The 16,180-nt window shown below is 46.6% G+C and overlaps 1 long non-coding RNA gene across 14 annotated transcripts in view; it reads right to left on the bottom strand.

Moving 5' to 3' along the window:
• LOC103350411 (collagen, type I, alpha 1b) overlaps positions 1–13,411 on the bottom strand; it is a 335,748-nt gene extending 322,337 nt beyond the window's left edge. For all 14 annotated transcript variants that reach the window (XR_011388172.1, XR_011388170.1, XR_011388163.1 and 11 more), the window contains exon 1: positions 12,631–13,411. This is a non-coding gene — a long non-coding RNA (collagen, type I, alpha 1b). The remainder of the gene's footprint in view (positions 1–12,630) is intronic.
• Between the last annotated feature and the right edge of the window lie 2,769 nt (positions 13,412–16,180).

Genomic DNA, 16,180 nt, shown 5'->3' on the forward strand with positions numbered 1-16,180 from the left:
AAAGGAGCATGCATCAGCAGTTTTTAAGCAAGTGGCAAGAATTTGGTCTTGTGGTTAAGATTCTGGCTAGGAAAACCATTTAGCCCTTCAGAGTACCTGGTTTCAATCCTTGGCCTTGACTCCTAATTGCAGCTCTCTGTTGATGGAAACCCCATGAAGTGGCAGTGGTGGCTCTAGTAGTTGGGATCTTGCCATCCAAGTGGAAGACCTGGGTTGAGTTCCTCATTCCAGCTCCTGGCTTCAGCCCTCTGGCTGTTGCTGTAGTTTGAAGAGTGAACCAGAGGCCGCGGCTGTGATGCACTGGGTTAAGCCACCATTTGCAGTGCCAGCAACCCATAAGGGTGCCAGTTCAAGTCCTAGCTGCTCCACTTCCAATTCAGTGCCCCGTCATTTAAAAATAGCAAAAGATTCCCCAAGTACTTGGGCCCCCTGCACCTGTGTGGGAGGTCCAGAAGAAGCTAGGCTCTTATCTCTGGCTTCTGTCTGGCCCAACCCTGGCCATTACAGCCATTTGGGGGAGTGAATCAGTTGATAGAAGATCTCCTTTCTCTCTCTCTCTCTCTCTCTCTCTCTCTCTCTCTCTCCCCACCCCCCATAACAGACTTTCAAATAAATAAATAAATCTTTAAAAAAAAAAGAAAAAAACAAAGAGTGAACCCTGGATGTGCATATCATCTATGTATCTAGCAATTAAATAAATAAAAATTTCAAACAAAAGAAAAATAATAAAGTGTAGCAACAAGCAGAAAAAAGAAATGAAAAATTAGGCCCAGAGAAAATCTCCAAAAAAGGGATTTTAGGCACTGATTTTCAAACTGCAGTTTGTTAAAATGAAGATCCCTGATCACCATTCCTAATCCAAATATTCTGATTACTAGATTTTAACTGAAGCCCAGGAAATGAATTATAAATCAACACCTACTATGTGACTCTGATGTAAGTCCTCTGAGAAACTCTGGCCCAGAAAGAGTTTATTTAACTGTCAAGGTGGGACTATGGAAGCTATTCAATGTACACATTCCAAATTCAACATGTTCAGATATAGTTGAGAACTAGGAGTCTATTTAAGCAGGCAGAAAACGGTAATAAAATAGGCCCTAATTTCTGAGTGCTATAAGAAGAAACTCTGCTGTTGGCAGTGTGTGGACCAGAATTTGGTTCTCAGCACAAGAGAACTAGAATACTTCAAATATCCTAGTTTTTTGTGGTAGTGTCTCATGTTGGTTCATACTCTAGAAGACTTGTGGGTCCCAGGCAAGGAAACTTGTTCATAGAAGGCACAGAAGGAAAACAAAAACAGAATTCCAACATGTGGGCAGCACCACGGTCAAGATGAAGATAATTTTGCCAAATTAGAAGGTTTGTGTGGTGCCTGTGTTGTAGCATAGCAGGTAAAGCCTCCACCTGTGGTGGCATCCCATATTGGTGCTGGTTCCTGTTGTAACTGCTCCACTTCCAATCCAGCTCACTGCAAATGGCCTGGGAAAAGCAGTAGAGGGTGACCCAAGTCCTTTGGCCCTGTACCCATGTGGGAGACCAGGATAAAGTTCCTGGCTCCTGTCTTCAGCCTGGCCCAGCTGTGGCCATTGTGGCTATCTGGGAAGTGAACCAGCAGATAGAAGATCTCGATCTCTCTCTCTCTCTCTCTCTCTCTCTGTCCCTCCTCCCCATAACTCTGGCTTTCAAATAAATAAATCTTTTTAAAAAAATGATTTAGGGGCCCGCGCTGTGGCACAGCAGGTTAACGCCCTGTCCTGAAGCGTTAGCATCCCATATGGGTACCAGTTCTAGTCCCGCCTGCTCCTCTTCTGATCCAGCTCTCTGCTATGGCCTGGGAAAGCGGTAGAAGATGGCTCAAGTCCTTGGGCCCCTGCACCCACGCGGAAGACCTGGAGGAGGCTCCTGGCTCCTGGCTTCAGATCAGCCAATTGGGGAGTAGACCATCGGATGGGGGACCTCTCTCTCTCTCTCTCTCTCTGCCTCTCCTCTCTCTGTGTAACTTTGACTTTCAAATAAATAAATATTTAAAAAAAAGGTTCATGTGTTCTCATTCCTAATATCCCATATCTAGCTAGAAGATAGAGAAGGGCAACATAAACTAAAAATAAAAGCCCACCCTGAAAACCCAAGTCTGAAAACTGTGACTTAATCTCAAGTTCCATAATGAATTCTAGTTAAGGAGGTTGTGTTTTCAAAATCAAGCAGGAGCATTTGTGGCACAGAGGGTATTAAGCCACCACTTAAGACACCTACATCCCATGGTTGTTTTTTCTTTTTTAATATTTGTTTTATTTATTTGACAGAGATACTGGGAGAGGTAGAGACAGAGAGAGAGGTCTTCCATCCACTGGTTCACTCCCCAGATGGCCTCAACGGCCAGAGCTGTGCCAATCTGAAGCCAGGAGCCAGAAACTTCTTCCAGGTTTCCCACATGTGTGCAGAGGCCCAAGGACTTGGGCCAGTCTTCCACTGCTATCCTAAGCCATAGCAGAGAGCTGTAGCACATCCCATCTTAAAGTGCTGGTTCCAGTGCCAGCTTTTCTGCTTCCAATTCCAGTTTCCTGCCAATGCAGCCTGGGAGGCAGCAGATGATGGCTCAAATGCTTGGTCTCCTGCTATCCATGCGAGAGACCCAGATGGAGTTCAGGGATCCTGGCTTCAGCCTGGTCCAGTCCTGGTTGTTGCAGGCACTTGGGGAATGAATGAGTGGATGGAAGATTCTCTCTCTCTCTCTCTCTCTCTCTGTGCTCTCTGTTGCCCTACCTTTCAAGTAGATGAAAATAAAAAAATTTTAATTTAAAAAATTTTTAAAAATAAAATTACAGCAGTTGGGGCCAGCGCTGTGGCACAGTGGGTTAAAGCCCTGGCCTGAAGCACCAGCATCCCATATGGGTACCAGTTCTAGTCCCGGCTGCTCCTCTTCTGATCCAGCTCTCTGCTATGGCCTGCGATAGCAGTAGAAGATGGCCCAAGTCCTTGGGCCCCTGCACCCATGTGGGAGACCTGGAAGAAGCTCCTGGCTCCTGGTTCCTGGTTTCAGATTGGTGCAGCTGGCCATTGGGCCATTTGGGGAGTGAACGAACAGATGGAAGACCTCTCTCTCTGTCTCTATCTCTCTCTGTAACTTTTTCAAATAAATTAAATAAATCTTAAAAAATACAGCAGTAATTGTCCAAAAATGAAGTGTGAAGAGCAGATATAATATGAGGAGAAACAATGTTACCAGAGTTAACACTGAACTTCCAGAGTCCACATTCCCCATCAGGAAAGTGAACAGCCCAGCATTATACTATAGCAACAATCTCATTTTAAAATCCATCACTATCATTATTTTTGCCACATACCGAGGGAAACTATATCATAGTACATGCCCAAAATAACTGCAGGTTATTTGTGCATACGTATTTACAAGTGGAATGTTAACAACTAGATATTTCTATAGATGTCAAAACAACTAGATGCAAATAGTCAAGTAACTGAAAGTTTAAATTATTAAGTAATTTTTTATTGCAAGGTGTTAAGAATTTAAATCTAATATAAAGGAGTGTCTGGGAAATTATAACTCTTACTTAAAACAGAGGGGATTTATTTAGTTAGTTGAAAGTCAGAGTTACAGAGGAGAGACAGAGAGAGCAATATTTTTCATTTGGTGGTTCACTCTCCAGGTAGCCACAACAGCCAGGGCTGGGTCAGGCAGAGGTCAGTAGCTTCATCTGGGTCTCCCACGTGGGTGGCAGGCTCCAAACATGTGGGTCATCTTCCGTTGTTTTTCCTAAGCCATTATCAGGAAGCTGAATCAGAAGTTGAAGCAGATGAGACAAAAACCGGTGCCTATATGGGATGCCGGTGTCTCATGCAGTGGCTTTACTCATTAGACCACAACACCAGCCCTACAGGGAATACTTTTATACACAATAAAACCAAAACATTATATCATCTCATCCAAAAATAATTCCGCATAAATAAAAGATAAGTACTCTGTCTTTAAAATAGCAACAATACATGGCTTAATATAATTTAATGAGGTAAGAAAACACTTAAATAACAGTGCATGGAGTTGGGCACCTGGCACAGAAGTTAAGATGCTGCTTGGGAAACCCACATCCCAGATTAGAGTGGCTGGCTTGAGTCCTGGCTCCACTTGTGATTCTAGCCTCTTTATAATGCACACCCTGGAAGGCAACAGTACTTGAGTCCCTGCCACTTGTTTTCCCAAATACCTGGGTACCTGCCACCCAAGTTGGAGGCCCATATTGAGTTCCTGGCTCCTGGCTTCAGTCTGGCCCAACACCAACTGTTGTGAGTATTTGGGAGTAAACCAGTGGATGGAAGCCTCTCTCTCTCTCTCTCTCTCTCTCTCTCTCTGCCTTTTCAATAAGAAATAAGATTTTCAGTGACAGTACATGAACTTATACTTATTATTGTATTATTAATAATAATAATTAACATGTTGCACTAGGTGGTTTAAATTTGAAATCACAGTTTATAGCTTTTCAAGTACAATAGTTTCTTCCATCCCAGTACAAGTTCATATTATTTTTTTTCCAAAAAAGAAATTCCTAATCATCACATCTAAAACTCAGAAACTTTTGAGTGAATTATTCTGATTCCATTATAACCACTGGACCCTGGGAATTATGAGATTCCCCACTTGAAGCTTCCATTTTCAATGATTATGATGACAATCAGCTGAATTATTCTTTTCCTCTCAAGAGCTACAGTTTCTTGATTCCAGGGGCTGATAAAGACTCTGGTATTGGGAACAGCAGTCTGTTAAAACAATCCTAAATCTCAAACCAGGCAGTGTCTCAGAAAAACACACTATTTGCCTTCAAAAAAAAAAAAATTCCATTTTGTAGCAAACAGTAACTACTCCTTATTTAAATAGTAAGTATTTACATACTGAATAATATGATGTCTAGGATATGATTCAAAAATAATTCCAGAGTAAAAGAGTAAATGGAATTATAATCAAAAGTAGATTAACCATGAGTTGATACATATTAAATTTAGGTGATAAAGGTTTATTATAATTTTCTCTCTATACTTGTGTATACCCTTAAAATTCTTTGGCATGGACATTTTTAAACAAAGGAAAATAATTACATGTAAATTATGAAACACACACAAAACAAAGTCCTTAAGTATGCTTTCTAAATCCTCCTGCCAGAATCCACTTATGTAAACATCCAGAAAGTACTCATCAGAATGGTTTGACCTGTACCACTCCTCAGTGGTACACATCAACAAGGGAGGGAGAAAAGGAATTTGAATAACATATAAACTGACCAAAAATTTCACTACTTCTTTGATTAGTTATAGGTTAGCTCTACTTAGAGCTCTTTTTTAAAAAAATTATAAAATTTATTTGAAAGCAAAGAGAGATGGGTACCATCTACTGGTTCACTCCCCAAATGCCTGCAATGACCTGGGGCTGGTCCAAGGCAAGGCCAAAACTGGGAGCACCCATTACCACTACTTTTCAGAGTCTCCATAAGCAAGAAGGCAGAATCAGAAACCAAAACTGAGAAGTAAACCCAGGTACCCCAAAGTCAGATGCAGGTATCTCAAAAGGCCTCACAACCACTAGGCTCAATGTCCCTCCCTAATTAAAGTGCTTATTGAACTTGAAAGCAATCAGTTTCAGAGAACATGAATTATTCCTAGGTCTCATAGGGTGATTATTAAATATTGTAGGGAGAATATAAAATTTCCTTAAAAAACATTGCCAGAAAGTCAACTCAGTCTCATGGAAAAGAAAAGCATAGCAATATTTCAGAAGAGATCAAAAACTGATGAAAGATTAGTATGCTGGCATTTTTATGGCAAATACTTTAGAACTGGATAAAAATGAGTAAATGAATCATAATAAAAGCAAAGAAAGGCTTATGTGTAAATGACAAAGGAATCTGTATTTATATTAAATAGGTAATGGAAGAAAAGTCAATTTGCACCATTTTGTAATGTGTAAACATCCTGGTCTTCAAATAATTACCTGGAATTGTCAGAACTTGGTCTTTGTTTGCTCCAACTCACTTCAAACATGAAAAATGAACATCCTGGAAGCTGAAGAGCTCTGACCAGTCCCAGGGCCCAGCAGTCACAGAGCCTGAGCCCCTCCATGGGAGCCCAGGCTAGCTGATTGCAAATGGGCACTCAGATAAAACTGCAACCAAAAGACAAAAGCCTAGAGAAGATTCAGCCAGCAAGCTTGAAACACCATCCTGATATGGTCTTTTGAAAGTTTGTGCTGCCTTAAATTCCAGAGCAAGAGTAAAGCAAAAAATAGGAGGAGCTGAAAAGAAAGAGAAGAGGAAAAGGTATGGAAGAAAGAAAAAAGGAGGACAAGTTTATGATGTTTTGTTCTTATTTTAAAAGAGGAAGTGACATCCAACATCATTCTAAAAAGAATAAAAACTTTTTTATGATTTATTTATTTATCTGAAAGGCAGAGGCAGAAACAGAGTGAGAGGTCTTCCATCCACTGGTTCACTCTCCAAATGGCTGCAATAGCAGGAGCTGAGCCAATCCACAGCCAGGAGCCAAACACTTCTTCCAGGTCTCCCATGTAGGTACAAGGGCCCAAGGACTTGGACCACCTTCTGATGCTTTCCCGGGCCATTAGCAGGGAGCTGGATCAGAAGTGGAGCAGCCAGGGCTTGAACCAGAGCCCATGTGTGATGCCGGCACTTATAAACATATAAAGGCTCCAAATTTTATCTATGCTTCTCTTATGCCAAATGTCACACTTTAGTTTATGTTGCATCTAACAGTGTTTCTCCCTTCTACTATTTTCCTGAAGGAAAAAAAGCATTTGGAATTTGTTTTTGAAATGCCATAGTTTCTATAACAGTGACCAGACTTGTCTTTAATGTTTGTTGGGATTAATTAAACAATCAATTAATTGATACATTCGAGTGCAGCCAGCTGATAGATAAGCAATAGGCAACAGCATCAGAACCTTCACATTGAATGATAAACTCAGTATATTTAACTGTTCACACAGATCCAGCAATGGGAGTGTGTAGGAAAGTTATTCTGCTTTTCTCCTGTGTTACTTTACATTAGGATTTGTATAGACTTGAGTGAACATAGTGAAAGTATTTTACATATATTTACATATATCCAGAATCTAAAATTCACTCTATCAAACACATATATTAAATGCATGACCTTAAAAAGTGGAATTTAGCAAGCTTCTATAAGTAATTTCTAATCCATTTAAGAAAATGTTTTTTAATTCACATATTCAAAACATTAGAAAAGTATTTTATTTTGTTTTCAAATTAAGAAAGATAGATTTTCTGTAACTCCCTTATGCTTAATATAGGGATTTCTGAAACAAGATTCTCAGGAAAAAAAGACCTTAACAATGAGGTTTAGCAACAGGAATTGCTAGCCAATTGCATTCATAACCATATTAGTGCAGTGGATTACCTTGATTTAATTTTTTCACAAATAAAACTCTATCTTTAAAAGGTTTTATTTTTAAATCAGTAAGTAAGAATCATGCAAAAATCACTGATTTGAGAACTCTATAAAAAATTATAAGGAGTATATTGTCCAGGACGCTGAGGTTCACAAGTTAAACAGCTACAAGCCAAGGATATTAATTGAATTTACCATATCCAAGAGTGAAATTATGACTGAGAAATACCAAAAGTCACATAAGCCCCACAGAACATTGTCTAAACTATACAAATCACTTACTTAAAGACAAACACACAGAATGACCTTGAAATGTGACACTTCAATTCAAATATTGCCTTAAATCTGTAAATATTTATTGATTCATGAACCATGATTATATTAGCTGAATTTTTTAATCTACTGAATATCCCAGGGTTTTTGCAAGCCAGAGTGTTATACATATAGTCTATAATATATCTTAGGCCCATAAATTTTAGCCTGCTATACCAAAAATAGCAGAGCCTTCTGGAAAGATTTATAGTATACAAAAGAAGTAGTAATGACATAAAAACACAGCACTGAAGTTATCGAATGCTGACTAACTGTTCTCCTCAATTTCAGTAATTTTAAGTCCAGTTAGCAAATATTTTTGGACTTGTAATTTAGAAGCTTGAGTGTAATAAACCACAAAAATAGTTAACAATTATAAGAAAAAATTGATCTTGGGCCTTTAACAATTCTTTATTTTTTATCCTAAATGTGCTTTCGTCTTTCTTCTTATGTACAATCATCTCTTTTGTCTAATACTTAAGATAGGCAATTCCTGAAAATTTCTATTGGTGCATGTTTGTGAAATTTTGTACATTTATTAATGTGATCATTTAAACTTTCTAAATTTTTCTTAAATAGATATTTAAATACTACAAATAGATTATACTTTATGGAAGAATGAGCTTCTGTTTTACTTAAATTTTACAAAAATAATCACTGTATGCCTCTGAAACATCTGTATACATTGTGTTTACTACAGAATGATTGCTTAAATTACTAATTTCAGAATAAAATGATCACCATCATAACTCTGAGTCAAAATCAGTCTACAGCTCTGTAAAAGTTCTGAAGCAAAATTATCATTCAGTCTGTGTTTTCCTGTAAAATTACTTGCTTTTTAAAACACATTTCTGGATATCTACCTCTTACAGAATATAAGAGAGGCTTTTTACTTTGACCCTATGAGTACTGGCAAATACATTTTATATGCATATTTACATTACAAAGTCAATCTTTCAAGAACATCTATCTATTGACAGTATGCAATATGAGCTGTATTTTTTTATAAAAGGGTCTTCCAAACGGGTTTTCCTATTCAGCTCGCTAATTTCAAGGAAATTAGTTATAACAAATAATATTCAAGTCGTTTGAACTGCAGGTGATGATTTCTTCTTACATTTTTTTAAATCTCTTAATTTGGGTATTTTTAAATTTAACTTTGAGGTCAATCCATTTTTTCCCCAGGAAACCACATCACTATCACCTGTGGAATTCCAATCTAAATGGCAGAGTATTTTTTTTTCTTTGCAGGGAAGAAGCCAAGAGGGAATTCGCCTCACAGTGACCTTGCTCTGTCCTAAGTTTACTTGGCAATGATCTCAGAGACGGATTTTCAAAATATGTTAGCGCTGGAGCCCAGAACCAGTGTAATTTTAAAGTTACCATCGCCAAAAATTCCATTTTCAGCTAGTTATTGTAACTCCTTCCCAAACAAAAGAAAAAAGGAGAGCTACTTCTGATGCTACAAAGGAAAGGTTGCGTTCCTTTGGCCGCGCTGAGCTGTTCACGGATCTCAGCCCCACCGGTGCGCGCACTGGTTGTTTGTTTTACTTTTCACTTAGCAATAGTGACATCAGATCCCGGCTAAGGCTCTGACCAAATGCCCAGGGAGAAGGGGACAAGCTGACCCAGCTTCAGGAAGCAGTGTCCCCTCGGTGAGGAGAGGTGGTGAAGCCCCTCATGGGAAGTTGCGGCGCTGGGGTTCCCACTGGAACACCGACGCTTCCACCAAGAATGCCCCAGACCAGGTAGAAAGTGCTGAGCTCGCACTTGCACCAGAGTGGACGCCAGGGGCAGACCTGGAGGAAGGAGGGTGAGAAGTTGGTACCGGTGCTTTCAGAAACCTACTCGCTGTTTCTCACCGTTACTCCTTTTTCTCCTTCCTCCGCCCTCCCCCAGCCAAAAAAAAAAAAAAAAAAAGAAAACTATATATTAAGAGAGCAGCTGCAGGCTGCAGAGCGTGCGCCTTCTTTGCAACGTTTAGTGCCTGATAATTAACGATGCCCCCGCCGGCGCAGTGGCCGGCGCTCGGCTGCGGGCCGCGGGCAGCCCCTGACGTCAGCGGCCGCTTTGCCTGCGTCAGGCCCAGAGCAGCCCCGGGAGGCCAGGCCCGCCGGATGTGGCAATGCCAGGGCGTGGGGAGTCCAGGGCAGTACCCGAGGGAGCCCCAGAAGGGGCGAAAGGGGTTTTTCCCCAAACCCTCCGTGAGGTGCTGTCGCAGGTAGACGCGCAGCGTTTGTGGCGCCGAGGGACTCGCGGGCACCCCGGCAGGCTGCTACTGGGGCCGGAGGCCCGAAGGCGCGTGCTGGCGCCCTAGGCTAAGAGAGGGTGGCTGGGGATCTCTAGAGAGCGAGAGCTGCAGGGCTAGTCGGTGAGTAGCCAGCGCTGCCTCACTGCCACTGTCATCAAGGTCAGCGTAACGGTGCTTTCCAGAGACTGGAAAAAAAAAAAAGGTGGCCCTTAAAAAGAAAGGGGGCCGCTCTTTCTCCCTCCACTGCAACTGTCCTTCGCCTGTGCGCTGAACACCGGACACACCGCAGATGCTGGGGCCAGACCTGGAGATTAACTTGTCCCAGTCTTCCCTCTGCCTCCCGCCCTCCCAACTTTTCTTTCTTTCCCCACTCTCCTCGTCGCCTTAACCCAGAGTTTAAGACCCTCCCGAGCTGGAGAGTTGCAACGATTGTGGAAAGGATTGGTCTTCCAAAGGGACTGTCAGCTCTGCTGTCCGGACAAGGGTGTTTAACCCTGGGATTTGCCCATGTCCCAAGGGGCAGGGGACCCGAGCTTGGGACCACTCTCCCGTCGTGTTTGGGACTGCGTCTACAGAACATAGTCTGGAACAATCCTTGCAGCTCTGGCGGGCCCTGAGCTGTCTGGATTGTACCAACGTGGACTTTTGGAGTGGATCTCTCCCCTAGAGTCTTTATTTTTCACACACACACCCTTTATTTTCAGAATAATAGTTCCTTTCTCATTTCATTTTACACCTTTTCATCCACACAGGGAGGATGCAGGGGTGTGGAGGCAGACATTCTTTCAGCAAATATTCGAGGCCCACAACTTTATTGTAGTTTTCTCCTGGAACAAATTCAAGGTCCAGGATCTACTCCCGCGCGGCACCAGCCAAGCCCGGCGGTGGCAGGCAGCACGCAGGTGTGGAAACCCAACGCTGCCGCTGGGATCCCGTCCCCAGGGCGGCAGCTGAGGGAGCTCGGCAGGGCGAGGACTGCGAGAGCACGGTCAAGCTCCGTCCTCCTGCGGCTTCCCCCCTGAGAGTGCTCGGGAACTCCGGCAGGAGCGAACGTCCTCCCCGCGCCATTTGAGAGCAGTTAGGAGGCTCTATTATTGGGCCAGAGAGCAAGAAAGCATTTTCCGTGGGTGGGTTTTTCAAACTTAGAGCGCTCACGGCGACTTAAAAGGACACTTTTTCGGAGTCAGCCTTGCCCTGCAAGCAAGTGGGCCCCCAGCGAGATCGCCAACTCCAGCCTCCTCTGGGAGGCTGGGGCTCTGCAGGATCAACCGCGGCGCCCCAGACCCGCCGGGGACTTTGTGGGCAGCCCTCGCCTTCCCTTTCTAGGATCCAGAGTCTAGGGACCAGTCGAACCGAATTAAATCGAGACGCTTCAACTTTTGAAAGGCTTTAAAACCTGTGACTGTTCCCTCCGCGTGTGCCCCCAGTGCCCAGAGGACATAAACTCCCACACTCTGGTACCTCCAGCTAGTAACAGCAAAGAAATGTACACAAACAGGAATGTCAAGAGAGTATCGCCATAACTGTGACGCTGCCTTCACAGCCTAGCCTGGTGTTAGGATTTCTCAGGATTGCATTCATTAGGAGATGATTAGCCTTATTTATAAGCATTGCCTCAAAGTGGCGGCCTGGCTTTCAGGAATTATTAAAAGGTTTTTTGTTTTGTTTCTTTCCTTTTTTAAGAGCTAGGAATGTGCCTCTTACCCGGTGTCCCTCGCTGCCCTTTTGAGGCAGCGAGCGGCCCTCCTGACACTTGGTTAAGCTTCAGGACTTAGAAAGATCATTTCCTCCAACACTAATTTGAGCGAAATCTGGATTCAGAGTGTGGGTTTACACGCCCAGCTCGAATGTCTAATGTATCAAATCCTCGTTAACGAACGGCCCGCTCCGTGGCCGTGTCAGCCAAAGGTCAGCGCGGTGCAACAGGGCAGAGGGGTTCAAAAGCCGTCTTCCAGCCCCCCTGCCCCCTCCCCGCCAAAAATCCATCTTTCACCTTTCAATAACAGAGCACACGAAGCTCCAACGAGAAATGCCAAGGCTGTTTTTCTTTCTCTTTTTTCTCCACACTTGGTGACATGTAAACGCTGCATCTAAGACAATTACTGAAATTTTAAGTTTTTTTTCCCCCAGTGGGAAAAGAGTGAAGTTAGCGGACAAGGTAATTGTCAAAATGTCCTCGAGAGGCACGTATATCTGAGAAGCTGTGATGCTTAGAAATCTTAAAATAGTAATAATAATTTCACAGCATCCAAGTGGAAAACAGGGTAAATTCTGTTGTTGGAGACCTTGGTGATTAGAACTGCTTAGGGGAAGGGGCAATTCCCCTCCCCCGCTGCCTCCCCCTCTTTAGGAAGCAGCCGAGAGCGTAAAAGGACAGCTCTGGTGTCCACAGGGCCCAGAAGGACCCCAGGAGAGCGGAGCTAGACTGTGTCCGCGCCCGCCTCGCCGCGCAGCGCCCCCGACACTTGGGAGGTGCTGGGCGTTCAGCCACCCCAGCGGCCGAGGCCGAATGGGCGCGGCGGCCCCCGGGGCAGCTCAACTTCTCGGAGCGCGCCTGAGGCCACGCGCGCGCACGCCGTTGCGGGCCGCGCGGCCACTGCGAAGGTGGCGGGGCGGGGTAGGGGAAGAACGCGACTTACCAGATCTGGGGTCTAGATTTCGAACAAGGTTGGCAGCTGAGAGAAGCCGGGCCGACAGAATCAATGCTACCGAAGCCGGGCACTTGGGGCTGGGGCGAAGGCGCTAACGGGCGGAAAGAAAGCGCCCGAGCAGTTTGGGGTTCCCCCTTCTCTAGGCTCCGGCCCGCGCTCCCCGCCGCAGTCTGCTCCACAGGCTAAGCTTGGCCTGGCCCAGGGAGGCCCCTGAAGCCGCTTCGCCGCTACCGAGCCGGAGCCTCCCGGGTCTCCCGGGCTCTGGCGCCAACCTCGGAGACGCCGGGGGCGGGGAAGGGGCGTCCCCACCCTCCAGCCCGGGCGAGGGTAACCGCGTTGCGGGCACCGACGCCGGCAGCCAAGCTGAGCCTCCGGGCCAGTCGGCGGCGCCGGGCCGCGGGGCTTGCAAGACCCCAACCCGCTGCCGCTCCCGCCCCCGCCCCTCCCTTTTCTCAAGCACCTCGCCAAATGAAAAGGGTTCTTTGGGCCTTGGCCTTTAGGGGGAAAACGCAGGAACCCACGCTGGGCTGGAGCTTTCTGCTCCGGGCGAGCCCACACAAGTTTCATCGTTTAGCTGGAGTCGAGGGTCTAGCTCGCCCGCTCACCACCACCACCTCCAGATTCAAACACGAAAGTCCCCACATCGCCAAAGAGTTTCTCTGGGGTGACCCCGGGGCGGGGCTCAGAGGAGGCAGGAGTTCTGCTCCCCGACCCGACACTGGGCCCTCTGGCCTCTGGGACTCCTACAGAACTGGGACCCTTGTGCCCCAGCCACTTTCCTCACGGTCGCCGCGAGTAGGGGGCGTGCGGCTGGCTTCTCCCAGGCCTGCGCGGGCCTAGCGCTCGGCAGCCGTGGTCTAGGGGCGCTGAGGCGCCGAGAGGCCCAGAGAAAAGGCCCTTCTCCCTCCATCTTTGTGTTATCGAGCTCCCGAGACCGGTCGAGCGAGACTGAGTTTGAACGCCGCGCCTGGGTAGGCAGAAATGATTCCAAAACCCGGCTCCCCTTGTCCTCATGCTCAAAGCTGAAGACTTTGGCGAGCGATGTGGTCGTTGGGTGAAGGGATACTGTGGCCCCAGGATTACAGAAAGGGCACGGCTGCGGGCTAGACTGCAGTGTGAACCGGGCAGCGATCCAAGGCCCTGTCTTTTAGCAGTAGGGGAAGAGAGAGTTGGAGGGGCTGCACGCAATGGGTGTCCCTGTTCGGCTGAAAGTAAAATCCAGAGGAGGACTGGAAGCTGTAGCAGCCATCTCTGACATCACGGGACCAAGGAAGTGAGCCACAACACCCAAAGGTATATAACCCCACAGATGTCGAGTGGCAGATAGACCCAAGGGCCCCTGCACGGCCCCCCTCCTTTGTTTACAACTGCTGACCGCTCCACCATAGAGGTTACACCCTCAGGCTGGAAATAGTGCACCGGGCCACAAGACACCTGCAGCGCGCACAGCCCTAAGGAGGTCCCACCAGAGGAGGAACGCATTAATCCAGCGTCTGAGCCTGGCTTTCCTTCCCAAACCCTCCGCTCTCTGGTCTCGGGCCAGGGCTGTTCCTCCACCCGTCAGCGCGTTAGCTTTCACCTACGCAAGTCTGAGCTTCTAACAGGTCTGCGAGCTGGGGGGTATTACTTGGGAAGGGTCGCGTGAAACCCCTAGGGGCGGATGTTCAAGCAATGGTCTCCTAGGCACCGACTCGGGACGCGGTGGGGGTCTGGGGGGGGGGTGCTGAGGTAAAAGCCAGAGAGCACGAGGCACCCGGAGCGAGGAGTGCGAGAGAGGGAGGCCGACGCAGACAAAGGCGGCCTGGGATCTGGGTAGGGGAAGGAGGCAGGCCGGAGGAAAGCCCCTAGTACAGCCCCCGGCTCCCCAGCGCGGACACCTCGGGCCCGCGCTCCGCCTAGCAGTCATGGGAGTCAGGGTGCGTCTCCTGTACGGAGCTGAGGGGCATGAGAACTGCTCCGGGTCTGGGAGGGGAATAGAGCAGGGGAGATGCTCAGTGGACACGGGGTAAACCCGGAGGCCAACCACCCGGAGCTCAGACGTGTACGGCCCGCCGCGGGTGGCTCGCCCCGCAGCCCTGCTCTGTGAGGAAAGAGAGATCTGGCCGGGCCCGCTCGGCTCGCCATTCCCGCGGCGGCGGCGGCGGCGGCGGTGGCGGCGGCTTGCTCCAGCCTCTGCTGTCTACCCGGCAATGTGAACTCACTTAAACCAGCGCGGTTTGAAAACAAACACGTGCAGCTTCCCAGCCACACTATTTTGGGAGCCGGGCCAGCGACTCTCTCACAAGCCGGAGCCACCGCGCCGTTCCCTGCTCTGCCGGCAAGGGCGGGGGCGCCTCATACATATTCATCAGCACGTGGAACGGCGGGCCACGGGCCGCGCATGCGCGCTGCCCGCCCAGCCCGGCCCGAGCCCGCGGCGGCGATGTAGGAAGCGCGCTGCCGGGCTGCCGGGCTACCGGGTGGCGCACCGGGCCCCACAGCTGCTGACGGACCTGCCTTGGGTAGGGGTACGGGAGCCGAGTCTTCCTGTTTCCTCGCTACGCTCATCCCGAAGCCAAGGTTTCCACACTTTCCAGCAGCCTTCCACTTCCCGTCCCAATCGCTAGTCTTTCTCCTGGGCTCACCTTCCTCCATAACTTTCAGTTTTCTTTGCCGAAGGCTGGGATTGCCCCGGTTACACAGAAAAAATCAAAAAGGAATCGCGAGGTCTGCTTTTCCCATTCTGTTTCCGTCCCTGATTTCTGTAGTTTAATGGGAATTATTACACAAAAGACAGAGGTGAAATAACATTTTTTTTAAGTGTGCTGAGATCGCATGCCTTCGAAGGCGGGATTTTGTTGTTCTTAAAGATGCGGTTCCAATAGGCTTATACCCACGCTCAATAGCTGACTTTTGTATGTGTTGTAAATAAAATATCACCCCGCAAATTTCACTGCCAGCAGCTTCTCCTGCCTACGTTTACACAGATGCCCCCACAATCATCAGAGGCAGCCAAAATATTGTGGACAGTTGACAGACAGTCGTTAAGTCTCTGGCTTCTTCACCGCTGACCGTCATTTCCGTACTAAATAGCTAAGTCCGATTTCTTAGTCTTGGAAAAACTCTGCTCTGGTAGAGCATATATTGGAAACTTCACATTTACTGTTTTAGCTCCACGCTGAAGTGGAAATCAACCTTAGGAACTGGTGACACACTCCACTCCCACAGTAAAAATAGCCTCTGGTTTGGCATAATGTGTTTCCTTTGGCTAAGGAGAAAGACTGGAGCCAACTAGCCTTGCACAGATTTTAAAAAGAACAGTGTTCGTATTTTTGTACATATTACACTATTATATTTGCAATAAACTTTATAGAGAATGAGGCTCGAATAATCACATGGTACAAAAAGTTACTAACATTTTTCCTTTTTCTTGCCCCAAACTAGTGGTTATCATTTGAAAACAAGATTTAAAAAAAAATATTTCTACATCTAGCCAATTGAAAACATTACATATCACAGAGGGTGGATAGGGTGGTTCAGAGACTGGGTGATGTGAACT

Source organism: Oryctolagus cuniculus, chromosome 4, assembly GCF_964237555.1.
Source record: "Oryctolagus cuniculus chromosome 4, mOryCun1.1, whole genome shotgun sequence".
Classification (NCBI taxonomy): domain Eukaryota; kingdom Metazoa; phylum Chordata; class Mammalia; order Lagomorpha; family Leporidae; genus Oryctolagus; species Oryctolagus cuniculus.